Below are 23,602 nucleotides of genomic sequence, written 5' to 3'. Positions count from 1 at the left end.
TGTTGCTGTTGTTGGTTTTCTTCTTTGATTCTTTATCATTTTTTTTTTCACTTTTGATCTGATTTTTCTTGTGCAGTCTGAGAAATATGGAAATATGTTTAGAAGAATTACATATATTTTACTTGTATTGGATTGCTTGCTGCCTTGAGGAGGGGAGAAGAAGGAGAAAAAATTGGAACACAAGGTTTTACAAAAATTGTTGAAAACTATCTTTGCATGTATTTGAAAAAATAGAATACTATTTTAAAAAAAGGTAAGTCATTAATAACCAGGCAATTAGTCACCTTTTATAGTGATCCAAATATACTATGGTGAAGGAGTTCGTAATATCACTTTTATAAACAGTTAAGCACCAATTTTATCTAGATTAATACAGGAGCAATTGACAAATTGAATAAAGGAGCTTATATCATTATCACACAAGCAGCCTTTAAGACTCAGGGATTTGGAGTCCAAAGGTTTCATAAATCATAGATCCAGAGGCAAAATGGACCTAAGAAATTGGTTATATGGATGAAATAGAGAGATCTAGTGCATACAGGATTCGTTTATCAAATGTATTTGGCCAAAAGTAGTCATTAATGGTTTATGAAAGAAGGTCTCACGTGGAGTGCCTCCAGGATCAGTGTTTGACCCTGCACTTGTCATTGATCCCTATTTAAGCAAAGGTAGAGTAATTAATAACATTTGTAAATGACCAAACCTGGGAAGGATAGTTATCACGTTTGGTGCTAGAGTTGGGAATCTAAAAAGATCCTGACAGACAAATCTTGTAAGTGTGAATAGAATGTGGGTCAGCAACACCAAGTCATGTTACAGTAACACAGCTGTGCTTGACCTAAAGGGTGTCAAGCTTTTTGATTAAGTTCAAATGAATAGGGAAAAATACATTAGGAGTCAAAAATCAGTTTCATAAGATCAAGATGTAGAACACAAGAATTCATCTGAAAAAGATCTTGGAATTTTAGTGGACTTTAAGCTCAATATGAGACAGCAGTATGATATGGTAGCCAAAAAGGTAATGGGATCTTAGGATACATTTAGAAGCAAAATGTCCAGAAGATGGGAAGTTACAGTTCTGCTGGACTTTGACCTACATTCAGACCATTTCTAGAGTATTGTGATTAGTTCTTGGTACTATGTTTTAGGAATGTCCTTGACTAACTGGTGAGCATCCAGAGAAAGGCAACCAAGATGATAAAAGAAATCAATACCATATCATATGATCATATTTCAACTGTCGAGAAGACTTAGAAAGAAAATGAATAGTAGTAATGTCATGTATAAGAGGAAGCAGATTTGTTTTCTTTTTCCTAGATGGCAGAACTAAAGACAAATAAAGTAAAATTTCAATGAAATAGATTTAAACTATAGATAAGGAAAAACTGGTTAACTATTGCCAGTTACATTGTAGAATGGATACTTATTCAGATACTGGTTGGGCTAGATAGAATAGAATAGCTGGCATTTCTATAGCATTTTAAGCTTTATAAAATGCTTTATAACTATTTTATACTAACAATGTTCCTGGAAGGCGAATGCTATTGTTATCCCCATTTTATAGGGGGATAATAATTCCTCAATAACTCAAGACTTAGAATCCTATTTATTGTACTACCTAGCTGCCTCACTTCCACTTTGAGATTCTATAATTCTGTATAATACTTAGTTTCCTTTTGATCTAAATGATCTAATTTAGTAAATGATATTTATATAATATCCTAGAATTTTATGGATTTATGAGGGTCCACATATCTCTACATATTATTATTGATGGCCTCAAAACCAGATTTAACCAAAAACGTCATCAGAACACAAACAATGGCTATAGCAGATCCCCAACGAAACAAAAATTATAGATTACATAAGGCATAGTATAACTAGTCAGTTGGCAAATGAAAGAAAAGCAGTATTGGTTGACAGAAGAAAGAATAAAAAAGTAAAAGTAGATAGTAGAGATCACAAAGAAGACAGGCTTCACATGATGTCCTTCAACAATAATGAAAGACATTTTGAAAACAAACTAAATTGCTAACAATTCTCACAAGAAAATTAAAATTAAAGGGAAGGCCTTCCCTTAAAGGGAGGAGAACAAGAAATGCATGCCAAATAAGTCTCAGAAGTAGCAGCAGAAATGATACAAGAAGTCCTGAGAGATGCATTCAAATGGATAAAAAAATGCACTTGAGGATTATAGAAAATTTAATTTTCTTTAATTAAAAGGAAGAGATATTGAAAAACTCATAAAATGGGAAACGATTTGAAAATATGAATGGAATCATGAAAAGCAGGATTAATATAAAGAAATAGACAGAAAATACAATGAAATAGGGGGAAAACAAGCTTAGATAATAATTTCTCTACATGAGGTTGGAGCTGTTGACTAGTTGAATTCCCCATTTCACTTTATGAAATGAATGTGAGGAAGAGGCAACAAAGACAATGAGCTGTTAGTATTTTTTCCCTTTTTCAGACTTTTCAAATGACAATCCTTGTACAGAGGCACAACCTAGTAATGATTACCAGGTTTAATTATGCAGACATCTGCTGAAATCTCTCTGCCAAATGCAGACTTCTTGACTTGCCTTAGTAATTTTTATACTTCAAAAAGTTGAGGGGGCAGCTAGGTGGTGCAGTGGAGAGAGTACCACCCCTGAAGTTAGGAGGACCTGAGTTCAAATGTGACCTCAGACACTTACACTTTCTAGTTGTGAGACCCTGGGCAAGCCACTTAACTCCAATTGCCTCAGCAAACAAAAAACAAACAAACAAAAGGTTAAGGAACCAATAAGAGGAAATTTTATTCTCAATCTGCTTCTCACTAATAAGAAACTCCTAACAAAGGTGGGAGCCAGTGGTCCAAGGACACTAGAAGGGGATGAGGAATTCAATAGGGAATGTGAAGTTATGCTACAAGAATTTGAAGAGATCTCAGTGTATAAATAAGAGGGGGAACTGAACGAGATAAGGTGAGATCTTTCAAGACAATTGCGATAATCGAGTCTATTTCAAAATTTGAGTAGGCCTGAAAGACTTTAAGCATTAAGTCAAGGACATACTTAAAGTCTCCTCCCTGCTATCCCCTCCCTGTTATCCCCCTAAGGGCATACTTAAGTCCCCTTCTTGTTATCCTCCCTATTTCAGCCAAATATGGGCAACTATGTACTTATTGGTCAAGTTCAATTTCTTGGGTAGTTCCAGCGTTTAGAATGTAAGATCCTTAGCCAATAAGGATGAGGGTCAGTGGTGGGAGGGGTAATTTGCGTTAGGGATTAAAAGCCTTGACCCTGCCCCCTACGGTGTTTCCTCCCTTCGATTGTCTGCTCAATTGGTGAAACTCCCGATTCTTGCTTGAACATATAATAAACTTTGCTTTGCTTCTAGGAAAAAAAAAAAAAAAAGAAACTCCTAGAAAGGAAATGATGGGAACTCATTAGGGAATTAATTAATCCCTCCTTGGGTTTGTGACAGAGCAGAAGAAATCTACTTATAGTTTTTAATGCATTGTAGATTTGGGGGGGAAAGATTTTCAAAGGATTCAGAGGAAATATAGGTAGGATCTTATGCACTAAACACTAAAGGCAAAGTCATCCCAGAAGGGACAAGAGATACTCAAAAATCAAATTCTGATGATACAAAGAGAAACTATTCCAAAGAGGAAGAACTACAAAATTTAGCTGAAGATACCACTGTGGAAGCAAAAGAAACTCATTCATCAACTAAAATTTTTATAAAATGTGAAGAAGTTGGAAGAAAGACTGGATAATAGAGAATTAATATAGAAGTGTGCCACAGTCCTATGAAAAATAAGTCAGAATGAGCAGATGCAGAGCAGGTAAGCAAAGGACAAGTAAAAGATCATTGGTGGCTTTTTTAAAACTATGTTGGGAGAAAAATAGACTCAAAAAAAAAGACATGATCTATTTTATTTCATGTGATAGGACAATACTAACTAAAATAGAGAGAATGGACACAATTACTTTTTAAATGTTTAAATTCTAAACTTAAATGCCAAAAAAAGAGCATTTCCATATACAGAGTAGAACATTAAAAAGATGATTTTACATGAGACCATAATTCTCTATTTCACACCACTTGCCTTAAGAAGAAGAATTTAATAATTCTACATGTTCCTTTCAAGACTCTTCTGCTTGTTTGTGCTTCCTTCTGAACCTCTTTCTGTTCTTTTCTGTTCCTTTTAAAAAATATTACGGGGATCTCTATTTTTGCCATCAATATTGCTAATTTCCCCATTCCACTTTCTTTCTCTATTAAAAGAAATATGCAAAGAAGAAAAAAATTCTTATAACAAATAAGCATAGTTAAGTGAACTAAATCAATGTGATGTCTGTATCCAAAAATGTAAATCTCTTTCTGCATCTTGAGTTGAATATTTTTCTCTGCAATTGTATTTCTAGAATTGTCTTTATTTTTGTGCTTGCATTTCAAAGTTCCTTCTCAGTTCTGGTCTTTTCATTAGAAATGACAATACTTTGTTCCATTAAAAATCATTTTTCTGCCTCTTGGATTATACTCAGCTTTTTTCAGGGTTAATTATACATGATTGTAAGTAAATGTTCCTTATTTTAAAACATACATACATACATACATATATATATATTCCAAGATTTTCTTTCATTTGAGTAGAAGTTTCCAGGTTTTGTGTCATCTTGACTATGGTTTCTTGGAACTTGTGTTACTTCTTTCTTATACTTTCACAGTATTTTTTCTTTGATGTTAGAGCTCTTGATTTTGACTCTGACCTCATTAGGACTTTACCTTTTTTTTTTCTTTAGGAAGTGATTAATGTATCCTTTCTATCTTCACTTTGCCCTCTGATTCTGATATATCTGGCCAGGTTTCTTTTATGCTTTCATTAAATATGTTATCTGCATACTTTTAAAAATTGGGGTCCACTGATTCTTAAATGATCTTTCCTTGATGTGGTTTCCAGGTTAGTTGCTTTTATGTCAGACATCTTAGTTGAGAAAGATTTACCACTTTTTCTTCTAAACTATTTATCATTCTAATTCTTTTTTCCAAAGGTTTTATTTCATTTTTTACTTATTGCTTCTTTTCTTTGAAGTCCTTGTGGGAAAATACATTTTTTTCCTTTAAGTTTCTGTTTGACATTGTTTCCTTTAAGCTTCTGCTTGACTTTGTTTCAGATTTAATTCCTACTTCTTTGGGGAAATATCTAGATTTGCAATAACTTTTTATTCTGATTAATTTGGGTGTTGGAATATTTACAAACTGTTAAGTCATTAGAGTTGATAGAGACAATAATTATCTAATTTAGCATGGTTCAGTATCACTGATCTAATCTTACAAGGAGATGTTTTGGGTCAGAACCTGAAACCAGGTACTAAGTAGAACTAATTGATACAATGCTTGTGTTCACACCTTTACTCACTGGAATTCACATGTTTGGGAGATTTCAGGGGTTAGTATGAGATATCCGAATTCACACTTTCCTTGAAGCTCTTAGGGCCAGAGAGCACTATGGAAGAAAACCCATAATCCTACTCTCTGACATATAAGAAGAAAGCAGAGGCAGTTAGGAGAGTTCAGCTGAATTAGATTGGAGAGGAGCACTCTGGGCCAGACACAGAGCACTCTGGGAGAGCCAGAAGCCCTCTCCGAGGCAAGAAAGATTCATTACAACTTTTATCTTGGTGCTGGCTGGAGGCAGAGGCAGAAGCAAAGGACAAAACTGCAAGAGTTCTTAGAACCAAGGAGAGAGAAAGCTCTAAGAAAAACTAAGCGGGCTGTATTGAAGGACACAATAAAAGATTTGAATTTTCAGCACCTGGCTGCATTTTGGAGTGATTATTATTTTCAATTGCAACTAAAGCTGCCTCCAGAAAACCTCCCCAAGAAACCTGCTTTCTCCCAGAAAAAAAAAAAAACCATCTTATGTTTTAAAGAAGAAAAACACCCACATTTTGGGGGAGGGGGGCGGTTATTTATCCCTTCAGCTTTAGTTCTTGAATTAGGCTTTGTATTAAGGCCAGCTCTTCTCTCCATTATGCTTCTGGGTTATGGGTGATTAATCTTGCCTTCTTCACTCTAGTCTTCACCTAAGGCTTTCTGAGGAATTGTCCCATTCTTGACATTTTCAGAGAAAAATTTCTGCACATTACACATTTTTCTGGCCTTCTTCCTCAGGAAACTCATCATTAGAAAATCTCATTATGCTGCAAAATTGAATCTGCCTGGCATTCACATCTCATAGGTATCCTTTTGCCCCTCTGATTGGAATCTGTGACTGGAGGTCAGGGTCATGGGCTCTAAGACTTCTATTTAAAGTGAGAGTTCAGCAGTTTTCCTCTGAGTTTCCCACCAACTATGCTACTTTTGAACTTCTTTGGAACACTTCATTATACTCCTGAGCAAGAAAGAAACTTCTTTCCCCTTGATCCTCACCCCTGAATTTTAGCTTCCTTTGTGTGTTGAATTTCCCCTCTAAATTGTAAGATTTTTTGTATGTGTTCCTATTTCCATGTTTAGCACAGTGTCTGATACACAAATATCTTTATTATAATAAATAATTTTTATTTATAAATAAATGAAAAATAAATTTATAAATAACAAAATCAATCTTTATTAACTGACTGATTTGCCTTTCTCTGATTGTGCTAGAAAACTATGCACTTGTTGGCCTTTGCAGGAATCAGATTTGATGGTAGTCCCCTTTTCCATGATGGTTCATGGAATTTGAGGTGATTTTTTTCCTTATGTAAAGAAATTCACTTATTATTAATTTAATCATTGGATTTCTTGATCATAATTTGGTCCATAGTCAATTTCAAGTTTTTAATGTAGAAAGACATCAGAGAACTAGTCAGCCTGTCTTTGTGAAAGCAGTCATTTTAGTTCCTGATCCTTTGCTAAATAAGAATCCCATATTTTAAAAACTAATTTTAAGTTAATTATCCATCTATTCAGCAAATATATATTAAACATCTATTATTTGCTAGATTCTGTGTTGAATTCTCTCTCTCTTTCCCCTCTCTCCCTCTTCCCCTCCTCTCTCTGTCTCTGTCTCTCTCTCTCTCTGTCTCTCTGTCTCTCTTTGTCTCTCTCTCTCTCTCTGTCTGTCTCTGTCTCTCTGTCTGTCTGTCTCTCTCTATTTCCCCCTCTTTTCTTCCCTGGCTCTGTCTCTGTCTCTGTCTCTCTCTCTCTCAGAGCCATTTCCATCAGAATACATCCTCATACAGTATTGTTGAAGTGTACAATGATCTCCTGGTTCTGCTCATTTCACTCAGCATCAGTTCATGTAGGTCTCTCCAGGCCTTTCTGAAATCATCCTGCTAGTAAGACTCTGATTTGCAAAGGTGCTAATTTGCATTAGTTGCTGTTTATTTGCCTAGAAATTCCTCTACTAATAACATCCCAAGCCCAGTCTCTCATATCCCTGTCTCTGTCAATAACTTGGATAAAGGCAAAGATGGTAAATCTATCATCTAATTTTCTGAGGACACAAAGCTACATAGGTTAGCTAATATACTGAATGACTGAGTCAGGAGGTTTTTAAGGAAAAGCTTGATGGCCACTTATACTGATGATAATTTTGAGTTTGACTTACACAAATTAGATGGCTTTCAAAGCACCTTTCACCTTTCAAATTCTGTGATTCTGTGGCTTGGAGTTTTCTGCATTCAAATATTATAGGGAATGGTACAAAGGCTTTATGTTAAAGGAATTATAAAGAAGTATTTATACTTCATTGTGCCCTTAGATGAGGTGAGAAAGTTATTTAATCAATTTCATGATAGAATTATAGGACAGTTATCCATTGGCTGGAGACTGCAATAACCACCTTTTGTGGCCTTTAAAAAATAAGACACTTTAAGGGGTCAGTTGAATAAGAAGAAGCTGTCAGTGAAGTCAAAAAGATCTAGTTATAGAGAAACAACTCAAGAAACATCACTCTGCCTTTTCACTCAGTGCAGCTGAGGGTGAAGGGCAGGTGCTCTCTTCTCTCCATCAACAATGTGTCTTATAGCCTAACAATTCACCAAATGTGCTCCATCTTGCCCAACATGAACAAGATCCATAGAGTCTGGTTGTGAAATTAAATTGAGATGCAGAAAGGAGCAGGCTCAAAATCCCAGAAGAGAGAAATGTCTGTACACATAAAACTGTGAAGATAGCATGAAGACACCAGGGCCTTAGAGTGCTGGAAGTGTGAAAAGGGATTCTAGTACTCCTCTCTACTAGCATATTTTGTGTTCATTCTTTCTTCTCAAAGGCTCTGTATGCTTGTGGGAAAGTGTGGCAAAGAGAATAAGAGAATATTTCATCACTACTCTTGATTTTATATATTTTCAGTAAATACTTTTATTTTTAGCTGATTGTCTCAACTGACTATTAAAAGTAAATATATTGATGGGGACCTGTAAACTAAACTATAGTTCTAGGAATATAAATTCCCACAGTACCTTGAAATCAGCACAATCACTTCATGAGTAAGAATTGGTGTGGGTAGTTGAAAAGAGCTCTTACAATCCATTTGGGAAAAGATTTGGTATTAATACAGGTGGAAAAGACAATTATGAAAGATAGATCATGAAAAGGAAGTCTCAGAATTATTGTAGTCTCAGGGGAAAAAAATAAAATTGTCTAATTTTTATATTTCAGGCAATTAATTCTAAAAACATTTTCCAGAAGTAGCAAAGAAAAGTGGTAGTCTGCAAATAAAATGAATACATAAATATATAAAATAGGAAAAATTAAAGCATATTGTCATCAATCTTTAAACCTATAATAAATAGAATAAAAAATTTAAAAAAGAATCCTTCAAGTGACTTGAAGGAAGATGAAAAAACTCTCATCAAAGCCTCTTCAAATTTTTCTCAAAAAAGGTCTCAAAAATATAAAAAGAAACATATATTTAAAATGTCACCCATTGTCAGGATCCACAAGAACTATAGGCTTTTATTTTTCAATTATTCTCTTAGTTTAGGAACCATCAGTATTTTGATGTTCTCACTCTTTCCATCAATGCAAATTCAAATATAATCATGCCTTTTCATCCTATGTTATTATGGTCCATGTTCTTCCATATGTTACAAACAGTGGGCCTTGAGTAGAAAATAGAAAGATTTTTCTGTCAGACCCTTTGCTAAATAGGTGTTGTCATCTTCCTTAATAATAAAAAGGAACATTTTCTTTTATTGAGATATTATTTCTCTCAATAAAACATGAGATATCTCATCTAATTTAGCTCATCATTTCTTGGGTTGAAGTATCATCCTAAAAATAAAACAGATTGGGACCATGTTCTCTGCAAATTGTGAGCCTTCATATCATGTGTTTTTATGGACAAAATTTACCACCTTAACTTTTTCCTATTAAGATTGGCAACAATTTTTGATTTTCTTCCCGAGTTATTTTTACCTTCTGAATCCAATTCTCCCTGTGCAGCGGGAGAACTGTTCGGTTCTGCAAATATGTATTGTATCTAGGATATACTGCAACATATTTAACATATATAGGACTGCTTGCCATCTTGGGGGGAGGGGGAGGAGGGAAGGAGGGGAAAAAATGAAACATAAGTGATTGCAAGGGATAATGTTGTATAAAAATTATCCTGGCATGGATTCTGTCAATACAAAGTTATTATTAAATAAAATAAAATTAAAAAAAAAAAAAGATTGGCAACAAAACAATGTGAATTGTTTTTGTCAATATTTGTGTTAATTGAAGTTTTTCACCTACAATTTAACCTCCCTTCCAATATTTTCAATTTAAGAGGAATCAAACCCAGAATTTATTTTCTTTTTTAATTGAATTTTATTTCTTTCAATAAGCAAGCATCTATCTGCCTTCTCTCTTACTGAGGATGAAGGAAAAACAAACCCCTTGTTTATAGTTAAGTTTATAGTTAAGCAAAACAAATTCCTAAATTGGTCATGTCCAAAAGAATATATGTATACATATGCTCATATGTATACAAATATATAAATGCTTATGTCCATGCACATGTATATATGTACAGGTGTGTAGATTATATATGTATATAATGCATGTATATATTACATTATGTTGTATGTACATAATATGTTTATAAATATACATATTAATTTATTATATTTTACAATTACTTGTAATATATCTTCAGGTGTGTGTATCTGTCTGTCTTATTCTACATTCTGAGTCTTTTACCTCTAACAGGAGATGGATAGCAAGTGTTATCATTAGTCCCCTGGACTCATGGTTGGTAATTATACTGAGTCCCTATGTCTTCCAAAGTTGTTTGTTTTTGCCATATTGTTGTCATAGTGTAAATTTTTTTTTTGGGTCTGTTAACTTCATTCTGTATCAGTACATTCAGGTCTTCCCAGATGTCCTTGAAACTAATTCTCTTCCTAATTCTTTTACACATAATTGTAGTCTATTACATTTATATACCACAACTTGTTAGTCATTCCCTAAGTGATTGATAATCCCTCAAATTCTAATTCTTTGCAACCTTAAAAAATGCTACAAATATTTTTGTATAACCTTAGTTAGGAAAAGTTTTTCTTAGGACTAACTCCCTCTTTTGATCTACCTTCCCTGTCATTGTCCTTTTCCCTCTTAGCCTCCTAATTTTCTAATTCAATGATATGTATTTATGCACCTGTCTCTGTGTATATTCTTCTCATTGACTATATGAATGTGAGATTCGAGTTTCAGCCACTCCCTCACCCTTTCTTTCTTTTTTTGTATAGACTTCTCCTTGTATAGTTCAGTTTTGTAAGATACTTTTCCCCTTAAGCTTCCTTTCTCTTTTTCCTTCCAAGTGTGTTCTTTTTCCTTTCCCTTTGCAGTCTTCTTTTAAGATCATCAAGACATAACATCTTTTCTGTTTAAATACACTTGCCTGTATTGCTCCTTAATGATAGGGTTCAGAGTGGACATATGTATCATTCCCCCATATTAAAATGAAAGCAGTTTTCCTTTTATTTAGTCTTTTGTCATTTGTGTTTACTTTTTTACATTTCTCTTAACTTCTATTTTTAAAGTTCAAATTTTCTACTTAGCTCTCATCTTTTGATCAAGAATACTTAGAAACCTTTGTTTCATACATTTATAATCTAGTAGGATTATTACTAGATACTCAGTTTTTCTGAGAAGTGATTCTTGGCTTTAAGACCATATAATTTGTCTTCTAGAATGTTGCATTCCAGGCTTTCCCCTACTTTTTAATGCTAGCTGCTAAATTATGGGTGATTCTAATAGTAAATCCTCAGAACTTGAATTATTTTTTTGGTCAGTTTGCAGTTTTTTCTTTGATCTGAAAACTATATAATTGGAGTTTGCATTTTGGGGTTTCTTTAGGGAGGCTCCTTTCCTAGCATTAGCTACAAATAAAATTTGTCAAGTTAACATCATAACATTGTAAATAAAGTCAATACAGGCCACAAAATGCTGATCAATTACAAAGATTCTATTCCCTTTTTAATTTGTAAAGATGTTCCCTTTTCTTCTCGTTCGCTTTTTTCTTCTTTTTTTCTTTTTCTTTTCTTTTTCCAATTTCTCTCCTCAAGATTTTGTAAACCTTAAGCCTATACAGTTCCCAGGCAATACTCACACCCAATTTCCACAGCGATGTCTCTGGAGATGGGTTAAGGCTAGATTATATTGGAAAGTTTCCATTGTATCAAAATATCAATGATTTAGTTTTTTAAAGGAATATTTCCCTGAAGTCAATACTTTTAAATATTGATCAATTTGAAAATTAGTCAATGTGACAAAATAATTAAAAGTAACTTTTGTTGTATTAAGTTTAAATTCTCTGGAAAGTTACCAAAACTAACTGCCATTTTGTTATTAATTTTCTATTAGGAATCACTCCTATTCTAGCCATTAATTCTAAGATTCTTCAGGAAACCCTATTCACTTTCATATTATGTGAACATTATGAGATTTTTTTTTCTTTTTGTACATTTAGAGTAGATGAATTAATTATCATGAATTTTATCTTCAATTTTGCTTTTTAGATTAAAAAATGTCTAGCAGGTGACAGCTTTAAAGAGCAATTAGATACAAGCCAACTATTATCATCTGACAGAATGTTTTCCAAAAGTACTATTTCTTGTAAAGGTTACACAAGGGCACTTATTACATACAATCTTATGATAATGGAGAATAAAAGGAAAATCAAATATTTCTCTCTCTATCCAAGTTCAAAACATTTACAGAAATAATCCTTTCACAAGCCTTTACTGACATGTTTCTGAAGGACAGATAAGATAACTAACAAGTGAGTAGCACTTTATTCCTTTCCAAGACATTATTTTATTAAATCTTCATAACAACACTGTGGGATTGATAGGGTGAGTATGATTGTTTTCATTTTAACTTAAGTTTAGGGTTGATAAAATTTGCCAAAATCCTCAAAGACATTTTGTAATGGAAAAGTCACTGAAAAAAATCCAAGCCTTCAGATTTGAAGTCCACTGATCTTTTCATATTGCCTCCAGCTTTTTGATGAATCAGTGAACAAACATTTATAAAGTACTTACTGTCTTCCAAGTTTTGTGGTAGGCACTGATGATTCAAAGACATGAATTAAACATACACTAAAAACTGTTAATAAGTCTATTAAAAATGTAAAAAGAAGATGTGTAAAAATAGGATAGGAAAAGGGAAAATGTATCCCAAAGAAGCAGATCCTATAATTTGTCCATGCTTTAATTCAGCACAAGAAATATTAACTCAGTGGTTAATGCATTGATGGTTGAATAGCACTGTTTTAAATGGTATAGATTCAAAGACAAAAACACTTCGTGAAAGCATTAAGTCTATTTTTAAACTTTAAGTTCTTACTCACTAAGGACAAGGCCTTTCTCTTGGGCATGTATGTGACTTAGGATAAGAAATCCCTTATCCCTCTCATTCAATTTCCAATATCTAATTTATAACCACTCAGAATAATTTTAATGATTATCCTTTTAGCAAATCACCAGATGCTGAACAAGAATTCCCTTTGCAATGCACTAGTCAAATGGTCAGTCAGAGTCTTAAAGCTCTCCTGTGAAAACTCATTTCCACTTTGGGAAGGCTTTCCCTTACTCTGTGCCAAAATCTGTATCACTTCTACTTCTATCCATTGCTCCTAATTCTGCCTTCTCAGGAAATTAGGACAAATTTGATACCTTCACAGTCTTTCAAATGCTAAAGACAGTTATATCCCTCTGAGATTCTTTAAGTTTAACATCTTCAGTTTTGTTAAGAATTTATATCAAGTTAAAAATCAGTTCATTCCTTTTGAGTCTTTCTTCCAGGCTGAGTGCAATGACCATTCATAGATTTAATTCCAATGCTGATTAACATGGGAGCTTTAATTTGCTCTGTTTCGGACCTGGGCTCTTTCACCCTTCCTTAAACAGTCTAGCGTACTCTTGTCCCTTTTCAGAGGCTTGATGACAACAATTGATTAGCCTAGTGCCCTCCAGGTCAGAATTCCTGCGCTCAAGACATATGTCAGCCTCAGCATTCCCCACATCTGAGATTATAGGAGTGTGCATTCCTGGTTTAACCAGTTCATTTATAGCATGAATTCTTATCTCCTCTAGCTTCTCATTAGTTAATCAATTTCCTTCTTAAAATGTGGCACCTAGGCCTGACTATAATATTGTTGCTGAAGTTTAACTAAAAAATGAAAGTAATGAACAGTTATTCTCTTCCTATTCTTCAATTCTCCAGCTGTCATTATACCCTAAAATTGCTTGAACTTGGCTTCCATATCACATGACTGTCTCACCTTAAGCATGTTGCTCCACTAAGACCCACAAATATTTTTCAGATGTGTTGCTGCTGTCTCATTATACCCCTCCCATCATTTACTTGTGAAGTGTATTTTGGGGATCCAAGTAACATTTCAAATTTATCCCTATTAAATTTTATCTCACTGAATTTTGAGGGAAAAAATCTATGACCTGACTCATGTCTGAAGAAAACTTACCAATTTCTAATTATTAAGAATTGTTGTCTTTGAGCAAAACATCCCTAAAATTTGGAGGATGTCTTGAAAAAAAACGAGATCTGCATTTCCTTCACACCTAATTAATTAACAATCCAAGTGAAATAGAGGAGTGAGTGACCAGGAAGTACTTGTGCTCTACTGTGTGAAGGATGCAGTCATGTTGTTGACAAGTCAAAAGACACTGATAACAAGAGGAAAGAAGATAATTTTCTGGATCCAAGAATACTACTTGGCAGGCAGACTGTAGTACCTCATAATGCCCTGTCACAACAAAAGCAACTATAATAAAACATTACTTAAACTTGTGTTAGAAAGAGCCATCAGCATCCATGGAGAGAACTACAGAGACTGAATGTGGATCAAAGTATAGTATTTTCACCTTTTTTGTTGTTGTTTATTTGCTTGTTTTTTCTTTCAAGTTTTTCCCCTTTTGATCTGATTTTTAATGTGCATATGATGAATATGTTAGGGGAGAAGGAGGAGAGAGAAAAATTTGAAATACAAGATTTGCAAAGGTGAATATTGAAAACTAAGTTTACGTGTGTTTGGAAAAATAAAAAGCTGCTATAAAAAAAAGAAACATTACTTAAATACTGGCTACTTTCATGGTGATTGCTAGGTCATAGAATCATTTCATCATTATAGATGTAGAGTGGAAGGGACTTCATATTCCATTTATTCTAACGCCTTCATTTTGCAGATGAGGAAATTGAGACCCAGGGAGATTAAGGGATTTGCCAGGTTAACTGACCTGTTTAAAGAGACAGAGACAGTATTTTTACCTAAATCTGCTAACTCCAAATTCAATGCTTTTTTCATTGTATTGTTCTAGCTCTTAATCTTTTCATTGCAGCTTTGCTCCATAAACTCAGATAAAATGGCTTTTCAGTCACTGAAAAGTACTGGTGAGAAACAGCTTCTCAGAGTCACAAATACCACAACTTTCTGATATTATACACCAAGAGAAGGCAAATGAAAGGTCCCACATTAGGACCCCTAATTCCCCTGCTTCACTTTGCCTTCAAACTTCCTTTCACTTCTCTTTTAATCTGTCTTCAAATTAAAATATCCTACAATCCTCAGGGGGTAAAAAGCTACATGTTCTCCCAAGTATACACACGTGTATGTATCCTTCCCACTGTCTGCTTCACTTAATGATGCTCGTTATGGCTATCCGGGGGAATGTGTAGAGGAAATAAGCCAAGTTTACAACAGCCATCCTCAGCAACTATCACACTGTCAAAACATCTTGCAAAAGTAGAATTGTGGGGGTTGTGCACAGCTGGAATACTCTTCTGCCTCCATACCCAGATGCACTTATTTCTTCTTACTCTGCTGACATCAGTCCCAATATCTGTATCTACAGCTCCCTCTACTGCACAACACATTATATATAATAACTGAAAATTAGAATGACAAGCTTGAGTCGTTAACAAAAATTTAAATCATGTTGAGAATATTTAAGTAAAAGAAAGCAATCTATATATAGTCTGCTAGAAATATTTCTATTATAAACTAGCTAAAATGGGAATGTTCTGACACTCAGCCATTGGGGAATCCACCATTCTTGAAGAAATATAGGATTTTGGAGAAGGGATTGTAAAATTCTTTGCTTACTCAGTAGAGATGGAAGTATAGTGGAAGTAGTACTCAATTTTGCATGAATTTGAGTCCTAACTTTGTAACTTAACCATCTGTGGGATCTTGGACAAGTCTCAATTTCTCTGATCCTGAATTTCCTCATCTGCAAAAGGGCTATAATAATATCCATAATATTTACTTCACAGAGTTTTTATGGGGATCAAATGAGATCTTGTATACAAAATGTTTTACAAACCTCAAAGGGCTACATTACTGTTAACTTTCATTATTATTACTATCATCTTCACTATTATTATGTTATTTAGCCACTTAAAGCCTCAATTTTCTTATTTGTAAAAGTAAAAAAGTTGAGCTAAATGAATTCTCTGTCCCTTCTAGCTTTAAATTCTGCAATCCTGTGGCACCCCTTCTGTGGCTACTTCATAATTGAGCACTCAAACTCACAACTTGGGATTTGTTATTTAACAGCTAAAGCTCTAAAGATTCTAAGGGTAGGTAGTCCTGAGGGTCTATACTTCTGGTACTTCTGAGTTCCTACCTCTGTTTTCTCCATTGACAGTTGACTCCAGTAGCCATTAGAAAAGGGATTTGTGGAAAAAATATAGTAAAGCCAGCTCTTTTTGTGCTGGCAAGGGATTGGAAATTTGAGAGAATGCCCATCAATTGGCGAATAATTGAATAAGCTGTAGTAAGTATATGAATATAATGGAATACTGTTGTTCCATAAGAAGTGATGAGCAGGTTGATTTCAAAAAAGCCTAGAAAGATTTACATGAACTGATGCTGAATGTCTCTAGAACCAAGAGAATATTGTGCACAGTATCAGCAAGATTATATGATGATCAACTGTGATGGAATTGGCCCTTCTTAGCAATATGGTGATTCCATTCAATTCCAATAGACTTGTGATGCAAAATACTACCCACATCCAGAGACAGAACTATGGAGACAGAATGTCTGAAACATAGTGTTCTTTCTTTCTTTCTTTCATTTTTTTCCCCTTTTGTTCTGATTCTTCTTTTGCAATATGACTAATATGGAAATCTTTAACATATATAGTCTATATTGGATTGCTTGCTGTTTTGGGGAGGAAAGAGAGATAAGAGAGGGAGACAGAAAAAAATGGAACTGAAACTGTTCTAAACAAAAAATTGAAAACTATACATATTTAATTTTTATAAAATTTTTTATTATAGCTTTTTATATACAAAATATATGCATGGATCATTTTTCAACACTGACCCTTGCAAAACCTTCTGTTCCAAATTTTCCCTTCCTTCCCCCCACCCCCTCTCCTAGATAGCAGGTGGTCCCATACATGTTAAAGGAAAACTATCTTTTTATGTAATTGGAAAAAAATACTATTAAGTACCAAAAATAATGTATAATAAATTCAACGTATTTTCAATGAAAAAAAAATCAGCTAGTTGATTCTATTATCTATTAGTAAAGGGATTTGCTGAGAAAATATAGCAAAGTCACTGGTATAAAATATCCCCTCAAATATGGGATACATACACAAAAAGTCCTGAGAAGACTAGATCAAACTTGGAATATAAAAGTGAAGCATGTGTGGGGCAATTGGGTATCTTCTAGTTCCTGGCACTGAAAATCCTTTTCTCCCTTTATAGCTTCTTAACTAGATTCCTATTACATATGTCTGATGGATAAGCATCCCAATTGGACTCTTAATGCTCATGCCTCGTTTGAGTCCAATGGAAGCATTTCTTGATGTGTCCTGTGGGGTCCTACTCCATGAGATTATCTCTCCTCTGAAAACTTTTGTTCCTTCTGCATATATCCTTATATATTTCAGCTCCCATTACAGATGCTGCTATCAGCTCCAGCGGACTGAGCTGACATTTATCTTTGAGAATAATCCTCTGAAAGGATCTCTGGATCTCCCAAACTTTCATTGTTGTCTGGATACTCCCATCTTAGCATATTTATGCAACTAAGATCAAAAAAGATCAAATGCACAGGAGAAGTAGCACTCACTCGGTCATTTGGCCAGGTGGGAGCCTAGGGAGCCCTCACTTTATTCTTGAAGGAAATTTGTGAGAGCCCTCCACTTGAGAGTCAAGAGGGGAGAAGGGAAGGAGAAAAGAATGACAGGAGAGGAGAAGGGAGAGACAGAGACAGAGACAGAGAAAGATAGAAAGACAGGGACCAAGAAACAGACAGAGAGGGAGAGAGAAATGAGAGAGAGAGAGAGAGAGAGAGAGAGAGAGAGAGAGAGAGAGAGAGAGAAAGGGGGCGGGGAGAGAGAGAGAGAGAAAGAGCTACTGACTCTGAGTTCTGTCTCAGCAACCACTGGGTCATCAATTCTTCCAATTCTGTAGCTAATTAGGGAGCGCCATTATTATATGGTATAAACCACTGAGTCATCATGACCAAAAATAAACTCATCCAAAGTTTCCATGTTATCATTTGGACTAGATCTAAGTAGGGAATATTCAAAGGACTAGCCCCTCACTGAACAGTCCACCCTAACTTCAGCCAATAAAGGAATTCCCCCCTACACATGATAAATGGTCATTTGGATTTTCTGTGAACAGTTCCATTGTCAAATTTCCAAATCCAATAAGATGAAATTTAGTAAAGGCACATTTAATAAGAAAATATTTCAAATATATTAATTTTGCAAGTACACAGTGGGAAAAAGCTCCTGTTGACCTAATGCTATTCTTGGTGACATTAGGAGATTCAATGTTTAGAACATAGGAAGTGATAGTACCACTATACTCTAGTTCTTATAAGCCCATAGCAATAATTCTGTTCTGTTCTTTGTGTCACATTTTGAAAAGGACATTAACAAATTAAAAAGCATTCATAGGATAGTGGGAATGAAGCAAATTGTGGTCTCTTTAAGATCCTTTCAGATTGATTTGTGATTCAGATTACTCCCAGCCCCTCCTGGCTGATGCATTATTAGTTCAGGAAGCCTGCACCTTTGATTCACAAATACTGGTCAAAAATACCCCTTTGAATTCCAATAGGAGATCCAGGGTTGTCCCAGTCCCCATGAGAGCTGAGCCAACTTGGGACTCTACCCATGAGTCCCCTTTAGCTAAATTTCTCATTATAAAAGGAGCCCAACTAAAATCCTCTCTTTGCAGAGGTTCCAAACATGCCAGCCCTAACTTGGCACGCCAAGGTTCTCTGCCCACTGGAATATTGTTTCCAGTGCCATATTCTCTTTACTCTCACCTATTCCCTTAACTAGACTTTAACCTTACTTCTAATCCCCATAATAAACCTTTTTTATCAATCTAGATTTTCGGATCTGTAAATTCCTTTACAGGGGACTCTTGTGCCACCAGAAGGGAATCCCCAAAACTCCCTACCCTTTCACCAAATTCTGAGAGGTTGTAGGGAAGTTCCATTTAACTCCCTGAACCCCAAACCTGCCACTAGACCTCATTTAACTCCCTGACCACCAGAAACCCTAATTTCATTTGGGTACCCCAACTCTAAACCTCATCAGGAAGACTCAAGACCATATTACACAAGGATTAGTTAAAGGGATTGAATATATCTCTGGGCTCAAAGAAAAAAATCACTTAGGAGGAGTCAGGGAAATGATAACTATCTTCAAATATTTGTATGGTCCTTCTATCTTAATTGGTTCAAGTAGAATGTCAAATTTTATGAACGACATTCATAAGCTGTAGAATGTCCAGCAAAGGACATCCAACATGGTGAAGGGTATTGATTCCAAATCTTATGAGTAGCAGTTGAAGAAAATGAGGAAATTTAGCATGAAAAAGAAAAGACTTTTTGGTAGGAATGGGTAATAGTCATTTTCTTCTTGCCTCCAATTTTTATGGCCCCTAAACCACTCTTTGTCCAGCTGCCAAAATGATATTCTCAAATCACAGATCTGAATATGTCACCACCACACCTTCCTCAAAAAACTTCACTGGGATTCCTATTGCCTCTAAGATGGTCATACATTCTGCAGCTGGAAACTTAAGTATTTCCAAAATATGGCTCTTACATACCTTTCTAGTATCTTTCATATTTCTATCCTTTCCATACTCTCCATATCAGTCAAATTGACCTACTATTTATTCTATGTTTCTGTCTGTGTGCCTGTGCATAAAATATTCCTTTTGTCTCTCCTTATTTCATTATCTTTTCTCTCCATATTTCTGCCCTATAGAATCTCTATAGTTCAGTTTCTACTTCCTATATAAAACCTTTCCTCATCTTCTCACTATCAGCATCTTTAAAATAACTTTTAAGGTGGAGGGCTATTTTTTCTTTATATCCACAGTAGCTAGCATGGTTCCTGGTCCATAAATATTTGTTGAATTTAATTGTATAGCTGTTATGGGCAAGAGGGATTAAGCTTGTTCTACATGGTAGATAGCTCACAGGACTTGGAGTCATAAAGACAGTTCACATTCTACCTCATACATTTATTAGATGTGTCACCTGGGCAAGTCACTTAAATTCTCTGAAATGTAGCATCCTCACATATAAACTGGGAATAATTACAATACCTATTTGAGAAGATTGCTGTGACGGTCACATAAGATCTTTGTAGCACAATAAAGCACTGCATAAATCTGAACTAGTGATATAAAAATGATGAGCTTGTTGATTGTAGAAAAACATGGATAGAGTTGCACAAAATAATGAAGAGTAATGAGCAGAACTAGTAATACCATTGTTGTTTTAAGAACAATATTGAGCAACTAAGTCACTTTGATATTATAAATACCCAAATTAATTATAAAGGTCCTATGAAGAGAGATACTATCTGAGAAATATCAGAGTAAGAACTGACAAATAGAAGTATTTATAGAATTATTTTATATATGTAAATATGGATGTGTATGGATGTACATATTTACCTATTTTTGTTTAATGGTAGCCATCTCTAGGGAACTAGGAGGAAAGAAAAAAAGGGAGGAAAGCTATTATATATTTAAACAGAATGGCAAATAGATTTGAAGTTTAAATGCAAATATATGTTATAGGAATGCTTGTGTTATATCATAAATTAAAAATTAAAAAATAAATATGAACTATTATCATCATTCTTCTTGGTCCAAGAGGGCAGAGACAGGAGCAATCACAAAGAATTATAAATTTAGACTGGATATCTGAAAATGTTCCTAATCATTAGAGTTATCCCTAAGCACAGAAAGGCAGTTTTTGGAAGCAGTAGGATCCTGCTCATTGGATATCCTAAAAGCTGGATAGACAACTACTTGTGTATGTGGTGGGGTGAGAAAAACTCTTTTTTTAGGTATGGATTGGATACAGTCCATTTTAAATCTGAGATTTTATGAGAGGATACCTGCCCTCCCTAGAGTTCTTAAAGAAACTGAATATCATCTAGGATATACTGCAACCTATTTAACATGTAAAGGATTGCTTGCCATCTGGGGGAGGGGGTGAAAGGAGGGAGGGGAAAAATCGGAACAGAAGTGAATGCAAGGGATAATGCTGTAAAAAATTACCCTGGCATGGGTTCTATCAATAAAAAGTTATTTTTAAAAAAAAGAAACTGCATATCCATTTTTTGGGGGATGTTACAGAGCGAGATTCTTAGTCAGATAAAATTGGAATTGATAGTTTCTGGTATACCTGATACATCTGAGATTCTGAGATTCTGTGGTTTAAAGATATATGAAGAAAATGCTCTTTAAACTTTAAAGAACCATATAAATACTTTAATTTTTTGATATAAACATTCTTTCCATTGGTGCACATCATAACTTGTCCATGCCTTTTCATCCTCTGAATCTTCCTCAGATCTGCCCTTAAATCCTTACTAAGTGGAGGTAAGAGGAAGGATCCATCAAGTGTCCTGGGGGTCTTTCCCAATGTTTCTTAATATTATGCACTTATCTCTTGTTCTTGTTACATTTTTGTGACCTCCCTTTTTGTCATATTTCTCTTTTATTATTTAATTTATACTTCTCATTGTGTACTATTTGTCACTGGTAATAAGCTACAGTCTAATTACATTCATGATCCATATATCTATTATTCTTTGAGTTACCACAATTTTGATTTCCCAGAGATTGTGATATTTCCTGATTTAGAGCCATATGGTATCATTAAAAGAGAATTGGTATGAAAATATGTTTAAAATGATTGTGCATGTATAACCTATACCAGATTGCTTGCTGTCTTGTGAAAGGTGGAGACAAGGGAAAGAAAATATTTGGAACTTTAAAAATTTTACAAAATGAAAATTTTTTTTGTAATTGGAAAAATAAAATACTATTGAGATTTTAAAAAAGAATATTGGCATTAAAAATAGTTTTGTTTCTTTGTGTGTGTCAGGGAGAAATTTGGTATTTATACTTAATTTTCAATCTCAGGTTTGCAAATCACAAGACCATAGGCTTATGGATCTAGACCTGGAGAGGACTTAAAAGGTCATGTTACAGATAAGTACAATGAAAGCCAGAGAGATCAAGAGAATTACACAGTTAGCAAGTGTTTTGAGGTGGGAAATGGACCCATGTCATCCTATTTCCGAGTCTATTCCCTTATCTTCCACATCATGAATTATAGAGGAACTTGAGAGGCCACCTGGATCATTCTTTACCATTTAATTGACTAAAGGTAAAAACAACTCTCTTCCTCATTTAGACTGACATACATTTAGTTAATACAGACTATATTATTAGGTAGAATAGCCCATATATATGGTTGATGAGTATATGTATCTTAGATAATTTATGACCTGTCAATCCAAATGCAATGTCATGGTTTGGATGACAGTTATTCTTCATCCACTAGGTTTTTCCTATATGGATGGTTAGAACAAATTATTTCCACACGATTATAAATTAAAAGAGAAAAAGAATGAAAGCCATTAAACAAAATCAGTCAAAACACCAATGACATCTGATGCAGTTATTTTATACTCATATTCTCTCACCTTTACACTAAACAAAATGCATTTTCTCCACTTTTCTCAAGGTCAAGGTCTAAATTCAAATTTTATAATAATTAGCTTGGTTTTTATTGTTCTTGCTATTTACAATGTAATCTTTGCAATACTATTTTCCTGGTCTTGCTTACTTCATCTTGCATAAGTTTATGTAAATCTTCCTATGAATATGAAAAATTCATATTTATAATTTTTGTAGTACATAAATAACCCATTATATAGGCAGTCTTATTCCAATATATATATATGTTCCATTCCTCAATGGATGGGTACCCACTCTATTTCTAGTTCTTTGCTACCACTAAATGCAATCAAATCAGTATTGGTATTTATGATACCTTTTTCTTTAATCAATAGTATTTCATTTTTCCAAACACATGTAAAGATAGTTTAAAATGTTCTTTTTTATAAAGCTTTGTGTTGCAATTTTTTCCCTCCCTCTCTCTCTTTCCTTTTCCCCTCTCCAAGACAGCAAGCAATCTGATATAGGTTAAGCACTTGTCAGCTTTACAAGAAAGAAAAGAAAAAAAAAAAAAAGATGAAAATATTGTGCTTTGATCTAAATGCAAATTTGAATCTGCAAATTTGAATGTGGATTCAGTCTCCATGGTTCTCTCTTTGGATACAGATGGTATTTTCCATTCCAAGTCTATTGGAATTGTCTTACATTACTGCATTGCTGAGAAGAGTCAGGTCTTTATGATATCCTTTTTTTTTTGGTAGATGAGGAAATTGAAGTAGGAAAAAAGTTATTTGACTTAACCAAATTTCTGACTTCCTTATGAGGATAAGCATAGTCATGGGGTTTCTAGATGAAAGGGTCATGGGCATTTTAGTCACTTTTAAAGTATAATTACAAATTTTTTTCCAAAATCAATCTCCTAATTTTGCAAATGAGGAAAATTTAGGCCCAAAGAGTTAAGGACAAGCCCAAGGTCACTTAGCTAGTAAATATCAAAACAGTACTTGAAGTTCAGTCCTTTGCCTACAAATCAGTGCTTTTTCCCAGTACAAAAAGTGCATGGACAGACATGAACTTGACAACCTCTTGAGCTGTTTGTTTCCTTCTAGTATTATGATTCCAAAAAATAAACAACACC

Source organism: Antechinus flavipes, chromosome 3 (genome assembly GCF_016432865.1).
Source record: "Antechinus flavipes isolate AdamAnt ecotype Samford, QLD, Australia chromosome 3, AdamAnt_v2, whole genome shotgun sequence".
Taxonomy (NCBI): domain Eukaryota; kingdom Metazoa; phylum Chordata; class Mammalia; order Dasyuromorphia; family Dasyuridae; genus Antechinus; species Antechinus flavipes.
This window is presented reverse-complemented; position numbering follows the sequence as displayed.